General features: G+C 42.0%; 1 long non-coding RNA gene across 2 annotated transcripts in view; it reads left to right on the top strand.

Annotated features, from left to right (window-relative positions):
* The window catches only part of LOC134478357 (uncharacterized), a 136,433-nt gene that overhangs the window by 47,923 nt on the left and 72,559 nt on the right, over window positions 1–15,951 (top strand). The window lies entirely within an intron of this gene.

The raw sequence follows: 15,951 nt of genomic DNA, 5'->3' as shown, positions 1-15,951 counted from the left end.
GAATGACTAGATGAGGAACCTTCAGAGACAAGTACCAACCAGCATGTCAGTTTTCTTTTCAAAACAGGATTATTTCAGGTTAGCAGGATTTCATTGAACCCCTGAAAGGGGGCTTAGGCCCAAGCCTGACAAGTGTTTTACTGCTGCAGCAGAGGTCCAGTGTCTCAGGCCTAATTATGCCTCGTTTCATCAGCTTCTCCCTTACTTATTTAACCATGTGTGTCGGGGTGTGTGTGTCCTGTCGCAGTGACACAGGCAGCGTCTTCCAGCACGGCCTTGCCAGACAGTGAAGGGCCAGCTGTGACTCCACATGAAACGAGATCTCTGAACGGTGACGGCCGCCTCTCAGGGACCCCTGCTTTGGAGCACATTCTTCAGGTGGTGCCTTCTTCTTTCGTCTCCATGAGCCCGCTGGGGGCCCACATTGAGTGCCCCGGGCTACTTGCACGATGCTCTTGTGCCCTGCATTTCATAAATTAGCCTGCTGTTGGGGCTCGTGCCAACTTGATAGTGATCAAACCTTGCTCTCATCAAACATCACCTCTTTGGGCCCTCTGGAATTAGTTAGTGACCATAACTCATTGCTAGTAGAAAAGGCTGCATGCAACAGCCAGCTGTCTTAACAGGAACGAAAATGATTTGCTTTCTGAATTGGCTTTGAAAAGTGGATCCGCTGCCAGAAGGCCTCTGGGCGTGTGTATGAAACATCGAAAACAGATACAACAATACACAAGAAAAGGAAATAAGCTCCCAGAGCTGGCTCCCCAGGAAGGAGCCAAGTGGGCTCTACCAGTGCAGCCCGGTGGGGCTCAGAAAGGCGGCCTGCCTGAGCTGCTCTCCGGGAGCTGCCATGCGTGGAGGAAGAGGCAGGTCCACCCTGGAACCACTCTGCGAATTGAGGGTGTTTGGTTTTGTGGGCTTTTTAAATCAATGCCATGAGTTTTTAAGCTGCTTTACTATTTTTAAGCATGATTTTTGTTTTTGAAGAACATTACATCTCAGAAATATTTTTAAAGAATCTTACAGTGTAAAATTCTTCCAGCTCTCTGAAAAGTTAGAGATCCTTATTAATTTAACATTTAACTGCAATATCTCTTTAAAATATCTTACTAGTTCATTATACAAATATATTCTTATTTACTTTCTTGTTCATAGGGAAATCTAGAATTCATATTTAGGGCTCTGATTAATGAGCATAAACAATGCTTTTAATTTTTTTTTTTTTTTGCCTATGTATAATCAAGCCATCTAGTTACCAGTAACTGCAAATGTCACATATTTCAATGATCTCTTTGGGACTTTTAATCTGTTTGCTTTTATAAAGAAGGTGATTTTATTTTTACATTAAGGAAGCATTAACATCATTAAATGGGCTCCTACTTTGTGATAACTGCAAATGTCACATTGATCCAGAAAGATAAGAAAATGTGCTCATCTTTGGAACAAATATCCAAGGCATGAGCAGGCAACCCACACTATTTGCATTAAAAAACAAATTGTATAAATGCAGAAGATTGATGTACCATCTGTTCATGTCCTTCACTTTTCTGGCTCTTCTGTGTTGAGATATTTTTATGGAATAGTTACGTTTATTATTCTGAAAATGAGCCACAGGTTAAAAGAGTTTATGGTGGGCAATATAACTCAAAGTTACTATTTTACTGTATTCCAGGTATTAAAGCTTGCATCATGTTATATCTCATGCCATTAAATGTATGGCTCTATCACTGATGGAGTCTGATGTTCAGACCAAAATAAAATGTACACAGAACTATAAAGGATGCTTATCTTAGGACCAAGTCCAAAATAGCTTGCTAAGATGCCTCTTGGCAAGGAGAAGGAAAAAGTGCTTTAAAAATTAATGACTTAAAAAACCCCTGGCAATAGGCGACAAGTTCCCTGTCACTCCAAGGGAAAACAAAAGAAGAACGCAGAGGAAATAAACAGCTTCCGGGGGAAGTGAACGGGCTCTAAAAAGCCTTTCTGTCTTTCAGTTAGTCACGCTAACATCTAGCAGATCCACTGCCTTAAATTTTATTTTCCTTCTGCTTCCCTTCACTTGCTAATAACAACTGTGTCTTCCTCTGTTTCGGGGATCACAAAGAACCCCACCAAGGTTGTCTTGTCTGAAGTTTAAAGTTTCACTGTGAATGCACTGAACCTCTGAGAAAGTGGACAGAAACTGGAGGAGAAACAGCGCGGGATGAATCTTTTCCGTAACACTCGCCCCCTTGTGGCAACTGCCTTGGACACCAGGCCTTTCCCTCCTGCCCAGCCCTTGACCAAACTGCCCTGGCCGTTCTGTGCTGCGGGAAGGGTACGTGACATGATCCGTGTTATTAAATTCAATTTTGTGGACTTTGGGGCTTATGAATGACTTATTATTTGATGACGCCTCAGTCTGAGCTTTTGCTTTTGTTGTCTTTTTATTAGAAAAAGAACGATCAAGGTAGAAAAAAAGTTTCTGAATTTTAACCCATTTGAAACATTTTTGGTACAAAATCAAAAGCTTAAAATAATTTTTCAGCCTATGTACTTCTCATATTTTTCAAAAACACCTGATTGTTTTCCTCCCAAACTACAGTTGGAAAAGATATATTCCAATTTTGTTCTTTCCTCACAGAATCCGTGGAGAATATCCACACTGGAAAACTCCACACCATCAAAATAATGCACCTCTTATGCAATTTTATATTTGGCACGTGTAACATTTTATCTCTAATTTTTTTTTGCCAGTGATACGGTAAGGCTGTTGTCTGCGGAGAAACCCAAGGCGTATAGATTGGGAGGATCACAGACCCGAGGGCTCCTCTGATTTTTCTAGTCTCTGAAGAATCAGAGGTTCTGAATGAAGGAGGAGGGATTAAAGACAAAAAACTAACAACAGTGAAGGGCACACACAGAGAGGAAGAAATGCCGGTGAAGATTTTCTGGAAGAATAAGAGCGAAGGAGCTATGAACGGAGAAAACTCCTGCCCAGTAGTTTAGCGTGTCTCCCGTGGCCCCGGCATAATGCACGCTCTCAGTGATCGCACTGGAAAACAATTTTGAAGGGTTCACATAGGCAAATGCACATTAAAGGAAGAGAAGAGGAAAATAATCACCTGGATTTTAATGTTAAAATTAAATCATTCTTTTAATCCTCACCTTCCTCGACTGCAGCTTTTCCTTAGAATTGTTTTCATTTAACCCTAGACAATAAATTGGTCTGCCCAATGACTTCCAGACTACAAGGATAAAGCTGAGATCAAGTTGGAAATGTGATATGGAAAACATTATTCAAATAGAGCCTTCACTCATTACAGAGCACAAGTGACCTTCGTGTTGTATACAGAAGAAGGAGATGCTGTAACACGATCTGCCACAGCATCCCACAAAGGTCAGAGAGAAGCCCTGCAAACCCGAATCTGCTCATAGGAGAAACAGGGTCCACCTTAGCAGCAGCAGTGGTGACAGCAATTCTGCAATCGCCAGGATTGGAAACACGCAGAAAATATGTGTACACATTTGCACCTTTTTTTTCCATTTTGAAAATCTAAAGGAGGATTTTTATTTTGCAACCTTGAATTGATCAATGAAAAAGCCTGGAAGTGACTCTTTTGGCTCATTTTTCGTTATCTACTTGTACAATTTCAAGGCAGAAACTCATGTTGCTGCTTTTTCTGTCTGAAATTTTGTTTATAAAATAATTCCAAATGCATCCCGTCTTAGTGCATCAGAGTGTCTCGTTCAGAATTCTTCCTGTTCACATGAAAAGGCACACACGGGGCTGTGGGGACCTGTAAGATGAAATGGGTCTGGACACAGTTTTGTGAATGTACAGGGGTAAATAATTTTTGCTTAATGATTCTTCAAGCCAGTCGTGCATTTTTATCTTGTGTCAGACACACTAAAATCTCAGTTTAGTGAACCTTCACTCTGATCTCTTCATTTCTCTCAGAAGATGGTATTTAGTTCCATTCCTCCATATGTTATCTAACAATAATAATAGATAGCTGCAAAATATAGCGGTGTCCAGTACAACTGAATGTTTATTGTCCTTAGTTCACTGCTGTCTGCCCAGTGCTTAGATTCTTAAACCATGTACATTTCTTGAAAGCAAGGTTAGAGAACTATATGCTTTAGAAGTTGTAAAAGAGTGTTTCTTTGGTTACTACCTTTTCTTTACAGTACATTTTACCGTGTTGTTATTCTTTTTTGCATTCTTTCCAAAGTATGACTTACTGGGGATTTTAAGTAATGATAATATATCTTTTTTTTTTTTTTTTTTTTTTTTTTTTTGTCTTTTTCATTTTTATCGGTACCGGGAATCGAACTCACGACCGCCTGCTTGCAAGGCAGGTGCTTATGCCGCTGAGCTAAATCCCCAACCCCTATGATAATATATCTTGATTGGAGGAACCTAATCAGACTGTAGTCAGAATTTGCACTGTGAGTCCTCAGGGTCCTTTGATCCATGCGATTATTGAGAACTGAAATAAAATACAGTGAAGTAATAGTCAAGAGTCCCCTAATGCTTGGGGGAATGCCCTTGACTCCAGTAGAAAAGCGTTTCATTAAAATGACTGTCCTGTGATGCAGCCGTATGTCCCAGCATCCGCCTCCCTAGGGGATGCTCCGTGATGGGTGGCAGAGGGGAGAGGCTCTTCCTGTTTTCTGTATTCTTTTCTGGAGGTTAGATCAGGCATTGCTGAGCTAATGCCAGGGCCAGGTTTTCAGTTTTGAAAACTTATCTTAAGAGAAGCTATTTTATTTTAATCAAGATGTAGACCATGATACAAACTTTAGATATTGAAAATTGAAAAATGAAACTTTTTCAGAATGGAAAGCTCAGGTATTAAAATCATTCTTAATTGTTTTCTACATACAGTGAATACAGCATGTTTAGTTTGATTTTTCATAAGGAAGTATGGGGAAATGAATTGATAAAATTGTACTGATAAAATGCTGAAATCAGTAAGTTTGATGAATCTTTCAGTGTATGTATAAAATTTGAGTGAGACTGTCATATGTGTGCAGTACACTAAGTGAAAAGCTATGCTCATCCATGCGCTGTCTTGCGGTCACTCACCACCCACGAGCCTTACGGTGAGACAGACCAGAGTGCCGTGGTTTGGGGAAAGAATGGGACCAGCCCCCTACCTACCCTGCTCTTGGCTCTCGGCAGCAGCACAGAAGCCTCTTTAGCAGTGGTCTTTATACAGGTCCTGTTCACACTGATCAAATGACTTTCGCCGACAACAAAGGCAAAGAAGCCCTATTAATTGGCAACCAAACCAAGGGTTTAGGAATTCACACAATGGCAACAAAACCATGTGTGAGTGGCGGTGGTGGGGCAGAAGTCAGGCGACTGCCCTGCTTCAGTTAAGGGCTGTGCATGACTCGGTTAGACAGAAAGCAAACCTTAGCTGGATCAACTGCCATTTAGCGTCACATACAATAGAAAAGGTGACAACAGAGCGTGAACATTTATTTGCTGTTTACTAGGGCAATAGGCTCCAATGCAAGAATGCTTTAAAAGAGTTTCCTTTCTAATCTTTCCATGTGACTTTTAAGTTTATCAAACAAATGTACACAAAGTTGAGCCTTAAGATATATGTATTTATTTTTGTGCATTACAAAGAAAAGATAGGTTGGAAGATGAGACATAGGTAGTAAAATAGAAATTTCTCAATTAAACACGCTTGTGTATCACATTTATAGAAAGCAAATAGGCATAATGTTTTTCTTTTTGCATGCACAGTATAGGAAAGGTCATATCATAAGTGCTACCATTATAGAAGCTCAGACAATGTAGCTTGGTCAGTATTATTTATAGTATCTTTGGTTAATAGTATTTACAGTATTCATGAAGTAAAATACTTTCTTGTGAAAAAGCACGTTTTAAACTGGCATACAATTGTTTTCTAAATACTTTTTGAAGAGATCCGTTTAAATTTTTTAAAACGTATCACTGGAGTTTTGTCCTTATAGAATGAAAACTTGCAATAACTTTGGGTTTGAGAAAAAATAGAAATCTTGACTTTTAAAGGGCAAAAGAACTTTCTGGGTGCAGGCTCCTCATGCTGCCTGTGAAACCGAGTTCTCTCGCGTCGTCTGTCTCGGTCCCCAAGACGCACAGAGCCCGGTGCCCGTCCCAGGTCCTTTTCTCGCATTTCTCCTTTGCGAGCCCTGGAGTCTCTCCTCTTCCTACTGGTTAAACACCAAAGTTATGCTCGAGTTATATAGAATATAAAATTAGATATTGTCCCTGCCCAGTGGGCTCACAGTATCTCCAAATTTGCTTGTAAAATATGTCTACATATTGTATAACAGATGCACTTCAAGTGCTAAATGTCTGGAGATAAATCTATTATTGACTTCATCCTCCCAACCTTTCCAATTTCCTTTATCATTTGTCAGCTCTCTTTCTGTACATGCCCAGGCAGACTGGTAATTGCAGAGCATGCTCTTTGCTTTTTGCTTTTTTCAAAGGTGCCACAATCCAAATCAGTGATGACAGATTCTGGTCCTCTCACTGGAGGCTCTAATGACGTTTTGACCCCACGGCTGCTGGTCTGCCCACGCTTGCAGTAGTGGTGGGCACTCGGGTACATCCTGTGGCATCCGTGTTTCTTCTGCCCTGTAGGAAAACTCAGGATTCTGTCCACTTTAAATGATTTTATGACTGGTCTTAAAAATATTCTTTCCTCTGGGCTAGAGGAAATTGCACACAGTTACAATACAGGATGAGACCTGGGTTACTGTTTAACTGTGTGTTTTAGTACACAGTGTCCTGTGTACTAGAATTTCTGTAGTTGTGTGAGCACACCTTTGCATGAGTGCATTTGTGCTGTACGCCTCTACATATGTAGTGGTGCACATAATTCAGAGATGCAGACATATATGAGACTGCCATCGTGACAGTTTAGTGCAATCCCACAGAATTCCGGAGCTGCGGGTTTGAGACATCTAGGGGAAAGTATTAATCTGTGAGGAAGCAGTTCTAGAACATTACGAAGGTTAAAATCATCCTTCATCCTCTGGTTAACTTCAAGCTGGGGGGTCAATAGGGATTAAATCCCTCCAGACTAGAGTTGAAATCTGAGTTTTCAGCCTACGGGAACGCAATTTCTATCATTTTTAAATAAAAGACGAGTTTTATCTCGCTTCCTAACAAGAAAACAAGAAAAAATGTACATGTAGAATGTTCTCTCCTTTCCTCCCTTTTTTGTTTATTTCTGAGTCTTTTCTTCATTTCAAATGAGTTTTTAAACACATTTGGCAGTCAGTACCCCAATCATTCAAAGAGTTGTGTGACAAGGGGGAGCTGGCTAGATACCACCAGTTCTTTTAAAATGTATTAGTCTTTAACCACCTGTCTTCTCCCTTAAAATTTAAAGAGAAAAATATATATTTTGATGAAGGAATCAGCTTAATGGCTTTATAACGAAGCTTTGGGAGACATGCTTTAGCACATCTTATGATTTAAGACCTTGTCAAAGTGATGGAAAGGAGCTCGTTTGTTCAAAGTTTGTCTTTTGGTAAAAATCATTTCTTTTATGATGGGGAACCTGTGTGGGCAAATGAAATTGATCAGCAGGAATGAATTTTTCTATTGCTGGCTCTGTCTTTCTAGCCCCAGGTAAAGCTGTGTTTTGGTTTCCACGTTAGCGTTATGCTTTTGTCCTCGGGGTGGAGAGCAGAATCCCATTGTTGTTACACACTGCCAATAATCTCTTCTGTGTCCATTGACTTTCCACCTCATAAAATGTGGCTTGGTCATTAAGACGTTCATACCTGGCGATCTATGTTATACATTCCCAGTCTGGTCACACCCTGCCGTGTAAATGCACGCTGCAGCTGTGGACCTCATGGTTTTAGCTGGGAGGATGGTCTCAGAGCTCTGAGGCCTACGTTTTACAGCTTGGAGCCTCTGTACCCTGCAAGTAATTCGTAGCTTCCAGGGACATTAGTGAGTCTTGCTGGGGTGTTGTGATTTGCAGATATTTCATTTTAAATGTAAGGTATAAAGCTTCATGAGAAATAAAAAAATATTTCTATATCATTTCCCTGGTATTTTATTAGGTTGCCCAAATTTCAAAACTGTTTTAGGAAAGTGGAGCTGTTTCCTCTTTCAGGAATTTTGAGGCCTTCACTGGCATTAGGGAGAGGACTCTGGTAATGGGACGAGGTGACGGTGTTAGCTTGCAGAGGACAGGGGAGAAACAGTAAGACCCTCGGCACTGCCGGGCCCCTGGAAATCGTGGTGAGACTCGTGGCAGGGGAAGAGGCTGAGAACCACGGCGCGGGGAGTAGCAGAGCAGCTTCTCGGAAGAACAGGAACATTTGAAGGAGACAAAAGTTAGAAATCCAGATATCAGTAGTGTGTTTAAAATTCAGTGGTCACCCTCTGAACTGTGTTGGGAATTACGCTATGCAGTCATATTTTACTGATTGGACAGATGCTCAAGTGTCCGCCCTGCACTGGGCAGCAGGGCGGGTCTGGCTGCCGAGAGGGCTTAGTCTGTGGCAGGCACGGCAGTGTCTGTCAGTCCCTTTGCACACCTCGCCTCCGTTTGATCTTTGGCAGCTCGGCATTTTAAACTAACAAACAAGTTCATTTGCTGCCAAGGGGGAGGAAGACGGTCCTGTGAGGTCCTTAATAAGGCCTGGCTTCGCTGGTGGTTCGGGGGGAGTTTTGACTGAACCCTGAAGCTGAAGACAAGTTACAGTATTGTCCCATCGACATTAAAGAGTAGAAACAGGGTAAGGCAGACACACTAATCACCGCGGTAGGCTTAGTTTCGTGTTTATAGATTCAGGGCAGGGAGATTAAGTGCTTTGTGTACCTGAAATTACTGTTAATTCACAACCTCGTACACTGTTCAGACCCCACCATGCAGCGCTCCAAGGCTGGCTTTCCTGTACATCCATAAACTTAAGTTTTCAGTTTCAAATCTCAGATGTTTCCATTTGCATTTAGCTAAAAATTGGCAAGAAGATTACCATCTCGGATCCAACTTTTTTAATGGAAAACTAATTTTGATTTATGGGGTGACAAAAATATAAACATTTTAGATAACTCTTTTGCCAATTTCTAGATAAAAAATGGTTTTAACTGTTAACTTTGGCCTTTTGAAGGATTATTTTTAACTGAACATGTCAGTGTTTTCACCCTTTACTGTTTTTCCGTGTAAAATCGCACAGTTTTACCTTGTTCTCTCTCACAGCCTGTCGCCCTTCCTGAGGGCCGGTGCTGCCTTCTCCCCCTTGGCTTGGACAGGTGAGTGGCGGTTATTAGCTCATCAGGACAAATACGGAAACATTTACAGTGAGCTGACTTCAGCACTAGATCTGGTGAGAAGCGCTCACACTCCGTTGTTGGCGCCTGGAGCCATCTGGGGGTGGACCCTGCGCCCAGAGTCACCTGGAGAAACCTCAGGCAGCATCTTGGCCAGGTCCCCCGGACCCCAGGGGAAACTAAGCTGGCTCTTTTTAACGCTGCTTTAGCTCTATACTTTCCCTTACAGAACTTATTTTTCACTAAGCACATAGACATGAATGAAAATACTTGTACGTTTTAAAGAACAAATGATTAGACCCTTTACTTAACTCTCTTCCAATGCTCTAGACTTCCCCTTTTGAAGTAATTCTACCAAAATTCAAATTTATGGTTTATCTAATTATTTTTCCTGATTGTGTATAGCGTTCAATAAGTAATATACTTTGACATCTGACCCTTTTAAGTTTCAGAAGTCAATCTAATAAAATCTACTTTAAGTTATTTTAATACTCAGCATGAAAAGTGTAAGTTTCAGTTCCTCTCAAGAATAATATATTTGGACTTACTGTTTACATGATGTGTAGAAGAGGACCTGTGTGCAAGCCCTCTTGAATTTCTAGTTGGGTGTTTCACTTTTCCAAAATGTGACATGCATATGTTTGTATTCTATACAGGTATTTATTTATGAGCATATGTTATATATAATATAAAACATATTAATTTAATTTATACATAAAATAAATATATAATCTTCAACAAATTGACAGTATCTTAAAATGTATGCTTTCATATTTGTTTATGCATATTTTAGTGCCCTGCTTTACTATGTGTACGCATTGTGTAATGTGTAATGATCAAGTCAAAGTAGTTAGTGTATCTGTCACATCTGACAATTTATCATATCTTGGTGACAAGAATGTGCAAAATCTTTTTTTCTGGCTATTTTGAAATATTCAATATATTAGTTTTAGGTGGATTCATCCTACAATGTAATAGAACATATATATATATTTTATATATATATATATATACATATAATCTATTCTTTGTATGCATATACCTGATTAATACAGTTTTTAACAAGTTAGAAATTGTTAGATTCTTTACTCTAAATAGTATTAGAATTGTGTGTGGCAACTTTCTGACAGCCTTAGTGATGTAAGTGTGTGTACAATAAAATTTGACCATTCTAAGTGGACACTTTTAGAACTTTAGGCAAACAAACCCGGTCCAGGACTTCAGCACCCCGAGGGCTCGGCCCCTTCTCCCCTTCTCGAATCCTTGCGCCCCTCCACAGCCCAGGCCTCTGCCCCTGTAGCTGTGCCCTTGGAGGGTTCTGGTTTCATTCTGGTTTCCCCTTAGCTGTCTTCTAGCTCCCCAGCAAGCCTGGAAGCTCCTCGGAGGGGGGATGTGATTAGTCACCGACACTGGATTTGAGAACTGGGAAGCTGGCTCAGACGCCAGTTTGGTGGGAATTCCACTGCAAGGCAGCAGGCTTGAAGGACGCAAGGGCAGCGTAGGCTGGGTGTGCAAGGCCTCAGACCTCGCCTGATGCAGGAGACCAGCATGCACCGAGCGAGACAGGCGCTTCCCAGGGTGTAGACAGTGGTCCTGCTCCGGGCTCCCTGGCGCATCGTCCAACACAGGGTCCAAGTGTCTTCTTAGGTTTGGTTTGAACTACACTTGAATCCAGCCTTTATGCCGCATGTGCATTTCAGTGTGCACCGCGTAACTCCCGAGGCTGCTCACGAGGCTGCTCCCGGGAGGTCAGTGCAGTGGCCCCGCCCGGCCAGCCCCAGCGCCTGGGCCCAGGCCTATGTGCTCAGGACATGGTGCAGGGGAGGAGGAGCAGGGCGTCCGGAAGGACATGTGTGTCAGCCCGTTTGCCTCATCATTGGGAGCGCAGTGGCTCGTGGCCCCGTGCGTGGGTCCTGCACGCGGTGCCCTCCTGTGGGGAGTGTGAGCCAGGTTTCCTCGCCCTATGTGGACCGAAATCACAGCGCGCGCCTAGGAGGTGACAGCACCGCGGAGTCGAAGCCTGCTGCCTGCACATATTTGGTAAACACAGATAAAATGTTTATTGCTGTGATTTCTAGAATAGCACTGCAAATTAGACGTCTAAGTCAATTATCCAGATGATCCAAGAAGCAGCTTTTTAGCGCGCCTCGTTCTCAGCTTTTTGTGGACTGGGGAAGGCGCCTAATTGGCGGGCTGCATGTATAATGCTCCCCCGCGCAGTGCTCGCTTCTCAATCACTCCTGACTGACAATCGCGCTGCTCTAAGAGTTAGTGAGTTTCACAGGTTTTAATGAAATACCCCAGTCAGCTTGTATTCCTGCTTGTCACGCTCTTCATGGGGACTTTGGAAGAAACCAAAACCCTTGATGAATCACCATGTGTGTCTGTGTCTGTGTATTGTCAACATAATAGTGCCCAGGAATTGGGCATTTTGGGATTGTGTTTAATCTGTTGAGCAGGGATTTCATAACCTTGTGGATCTATTATGTAAGGTTGAAAGCTCATGGTCAAGGTTCATCCTCATATTCCTGTTCCTTGTTTATTTAGTGTTATAAGCATACACATAGCTATACCGCTATCATGGAACTGCCCAGGAGCCTTCAGAGATGAAACTCTGATTGTCACACAGAATTTAGAGTTAGAAGAGACTGCAGAGAGCTGGTCTGTCCTGTGGTCATTCAGGGGAGAGAGAGGGAAGGCTTAGGACATGAAGGACAGGGCCGGAGCCTCCGGGTCCCCCCTATTTCTCTTTGCATGCTACCTCGGTTTTTATTATTTTCTCTTATCAACTGGTGAGCACTTAACTCCCCCCAAGTTACAATATTTTTTGTAACTTTGCCATCTATTTTTAAATTAAAATATTTTCTTTAGACTCATTAAAAATAATTAGCTGGGAGTGCATAATTTACATAACTTCTGTCACACGTACCAGTGTCATTTTCTCATTACTTGGAACTGTACCTTTATCTTTTATTAACATCATTTAATTTAAGAAAAAGCAACTAAATTTGTGTGCAAAATTTCTTTGCATATATTCAAATACAAATCAGAAAAAAATAGAAAAATAACAAAAGAGAGATAGTAATAAATAATGAATTTCCCTTCTATTATCTCACGTCTTTCAGCTTTTATATTGATGATAGTATCTAATATTTTAAAACAATGAAAACAACAGACTGACCAGGTAGACCTTCTGATCACATTTACTGTTTGACTAAACTGTTTGCTACTAAATTCAGATGTCATGGTGGCAAGGACAGTGAGACTTATACCCAGCTGTCATGAGCTTTGAGTTAATTCTAGAAGCATTCATTCGGGGATCTCCTGGCACATCGTGCTGGGCATTCAGACCCCAAAATGGCATCAGTGACGCAGGTAGAAAAGCCCCGTAGCAGAAAGGCTTAGAAATACGCCTGCCCGGGTGCGCTTGGAAGAGACCCCACGGTGAGCTGAGGTTGCATCCGCAAGACTTGTTAGTGTCAAGAAAATAGAAGTGACAGACAGGGCGATTTTTAAAATTTCAGCAGCGTTGGAAATACTACTTTCTCAATTAAATTTTTGAATTGTAAAATGAGATGTGGGCCAGTAAACAAGCAAACAAATCAGCAGTGCCGGCAGTTAAAGTGCACCATGCAGAGCACGCGTCTGTCTGTCCACCGTGGACCCTCCCTCCACCTCGTTGAGCAGGCCCAGCGTTGTCCTGGCCCTTGTCTGTTACCCACTGTCCACACCCTGACCAGTGCCCTCGGTGGTCACGGGCACAGATGCCTGAGAAAGTGCCGTGGCTTCCCAACGGTGCTGGTGGCAGCAGCCCGGGTGTGCCCTGCAAGCCCTCTCAGGAAACCCTTTTCTCATTTCTGGGACCTCCTTTCATAAACCAGCTCTAAAAATCATCCAAACTAGAACATGTTGGAGGCAATCAGCCAAAAATCAAGACTCCGCCATGCTAAGCATTAAGAGCCAGGAAGTTACTGGATGTGTGTACAGAGCTGTGAAAACCCAGCCCATTGCAACAAAGAATAGATCAACTGTGTACCGTGCAATGGAGAGGCAGGGAGCACAGCCAGCAGTCCCAGAGGCCGGGAGGAGCCCGCAGGGCTGAGAGGCAAGTGACCTTTCCATGCGGTTCCCCATCCACGAGTGAAGGTGGACAGTTTTCAACTCAACTCGGGTCAGCTGTCCTGTGACTCAGAGCCAAAAGGTCAGGTGCAGTGACATCGTCCAGCTTGTTCACACTTGGTTCTCGTGGACATGGGGCCACCATCTTGGTGTGGGACGCACTTTCCACTCTTGGAAAAAAAAAAAAAACCCAAAAGGAGGAAAAGTGCTGTCTTAATGCTGGATGGCAGACACTTCTGGAGGCAGTGTCGCTGTCACTTTCACATTGTATTATTTCTGAAAGTGAAGGGAAATATTTATAGAGAGAAAACCCGGCTTCAGATCTCGTACATTCCTAATCCCTGTCAGCGGTACAGGATGACACCAGCCTGGAGAGTTCAGTACTTCTAGGGCCTTCGCTCTGTGTAAAACACAAAAGGGTAAGCATCGCTCGGGGTCGTCTGCCTTTCTGCTGTCATAGGTGTGCAGCGACCCTGGCACTCCACAAAGCTAAGGGCTCTTAAAACCCGCTGATAAGCACTTTTTATTTCTTTAATGAAAGGTACCGTTTAAGTGGTCCTTTTCATTATAGAGCTCACAATGCATTAGTAAATTTGGGTGTAAGTACCCTAGAACGGTCTATTAGTGACAGGCTGCTGTCATGGTTTGGTGCTATTGATACACTTTCTAAATATCCTAAAGGTAATATCATTAAGTGATATTAATTAGTGGACAAATTATACTCAATATTATGAGATACCAAACATCATACATTATATTTTATATTTATATCTTATATTTCCATTCTATGCTATATGGCATTCTAAATGCATTATAGCAATACATGTTATATTATGTGTTACATGCATATGTTATGTCACTGTATAAATTGTATGTATAAAATAATAGAAGTAGATCTACTTCCTAAACTTATGATCTCATATTCCTAATCTCATCCTTCAAAAATCAAAAGCAGAGAAGTCTTGCTGAAGAACTTGATAAGTCTGTAGCAGTGACATTTTAATATAAATATTTAACTTAAAAGTTCCAAAGTATATTCCTCCCACACCCAGTAGCGTGTTCTTACCAATGGCCTGAATCTCCTATGCAGAAATATACTTGGTGTTTTCGTATGAACAAAGGAAATATTTTCAAGTAAGCATAAGAATGTTTCCCTGCATATTTGTGTTAATTATAAGTCAAAAATCTTCAAGCACTGTTTTAACTTTATTGTATAGCAGCCTTCAAGAAAAACAGTATTTATTGTGAAAGATGATTGCAGTTTCAATAGTTGCTCCCTCTTATTACTTAAGGAAAACCATATATTTAGCCAGATACCATACACACTAAGTTTAGTTCACTTGGCAATGCTTTAACCAGTTTCTCCTTCATGATCTTTGTATTTAAAATAAATCTCAAATAAGCTATAATTCACTGGACATGCTGAGTAATGACCATATATGCCTGTTTGAACAGAAAAGTATACAATTACAGATAAGATCGATTATTTTTTTAAAGATAATGTACTGACATGATGCCGGAGAAAACCCCACACTGATCTTCCTTTTATCTGAAAACAGAAATTGCTGGAAACAGGGGGTGGTTGGGGTAGGAAACCAGGCAAGAATTGGTTCCTGGGGAGAAACAGCTTTCATAGTGGCTTTATTAGAAGGAGATAGAAGTGGCTCACACAGGACATCTAAATAACAAGGCAAGGGCGCATCAGACCATTCCGAATCTCCACAGCAAATGGGAAACGGACCTTAAAATATCATCAAGAGATTAATTGCTAGCCTTTGGCCTTCCAGGCCTTCAACAAAAGACAGAGGTAGGAGGTAAGGGCTCTCCAGTTCCCATCAAAGAAGGGTGCTCTGGGAGGTGCAGAGTGCCGCGGCTTTATCTTGAAGAACCCTGTGGACAGCCTGCGCGGGCACCGCCTTCCTCCGTTCAGTCCGTGGGTGAGAAGGCCCTGTGCCCGCTGCCGCAGGTACTGAGCTTGTCCTGGCACCACTTCTCCCTAAGGGCGCAGCTCCATGCTCACTGGCCCCAAATTCATTACAGTTCGGATCTGTTGTTACCCAAACACACTGTCTGACCTGTTTAACTTTTTCCTGAGTCAAGACTTGAGCACTTTGTTGGGTACAGAAGAATGCATCTTTTTTATTGTTCTTTGTGTATATAAAGCCAGCCCTCATTTTCTGAGAACTGTGTCTGTCTCCCAAAACATCTTTCGGGAAACAAGATTCCAAGCGAAGCCCAGCGGAGTTCACGGTCTCCATGTCTCCTGTGAGAAGGCGAACTTTAGCGAAGCTGCTGTTGTATTGTTGTTCATGGCAGTGAAGGGCAGAAGGCCTAAATCTTTCCAGCTTCTGAGAAGAAATTCCATACAAAGCAGAGTTCTTTGCCCGTTCACAACTTCTGTCCTGCCCTGGGACTTTCTAGCATCCAAACCAGCCAGTATATCTGCAGAGACTTTGTACCAGCTCACGCCTCATCAATTTTTATTTGTTTGGTTTTAATATTCCCCCAAACATGAATTTCAGGATCGTGTGGTTGTGAGCCAGCACACA

The sequence above is a fragment of the Cavia porcellus genome, unplaced genomic scaffold (genome assembly GCF_034190915.1).
Source record: "Cavia porcellus strain 051 isolate PalLab524CR breed Dunkin Hartley unplaced genomic scaffold, mCavPor4.1 scaffold_12, whole genome shotgun sequence".
Taxonomy (NCBI): Eukaryota; Metazoa; Chordata; class Mammalia; order Rodentia; family Caviidae; genus Cavia; species Cavia porcellus.
Note: the sequence above shows the minus strand (reverse complement) of the source record. Positions and strands in the feature narration are given on the sequence as shown.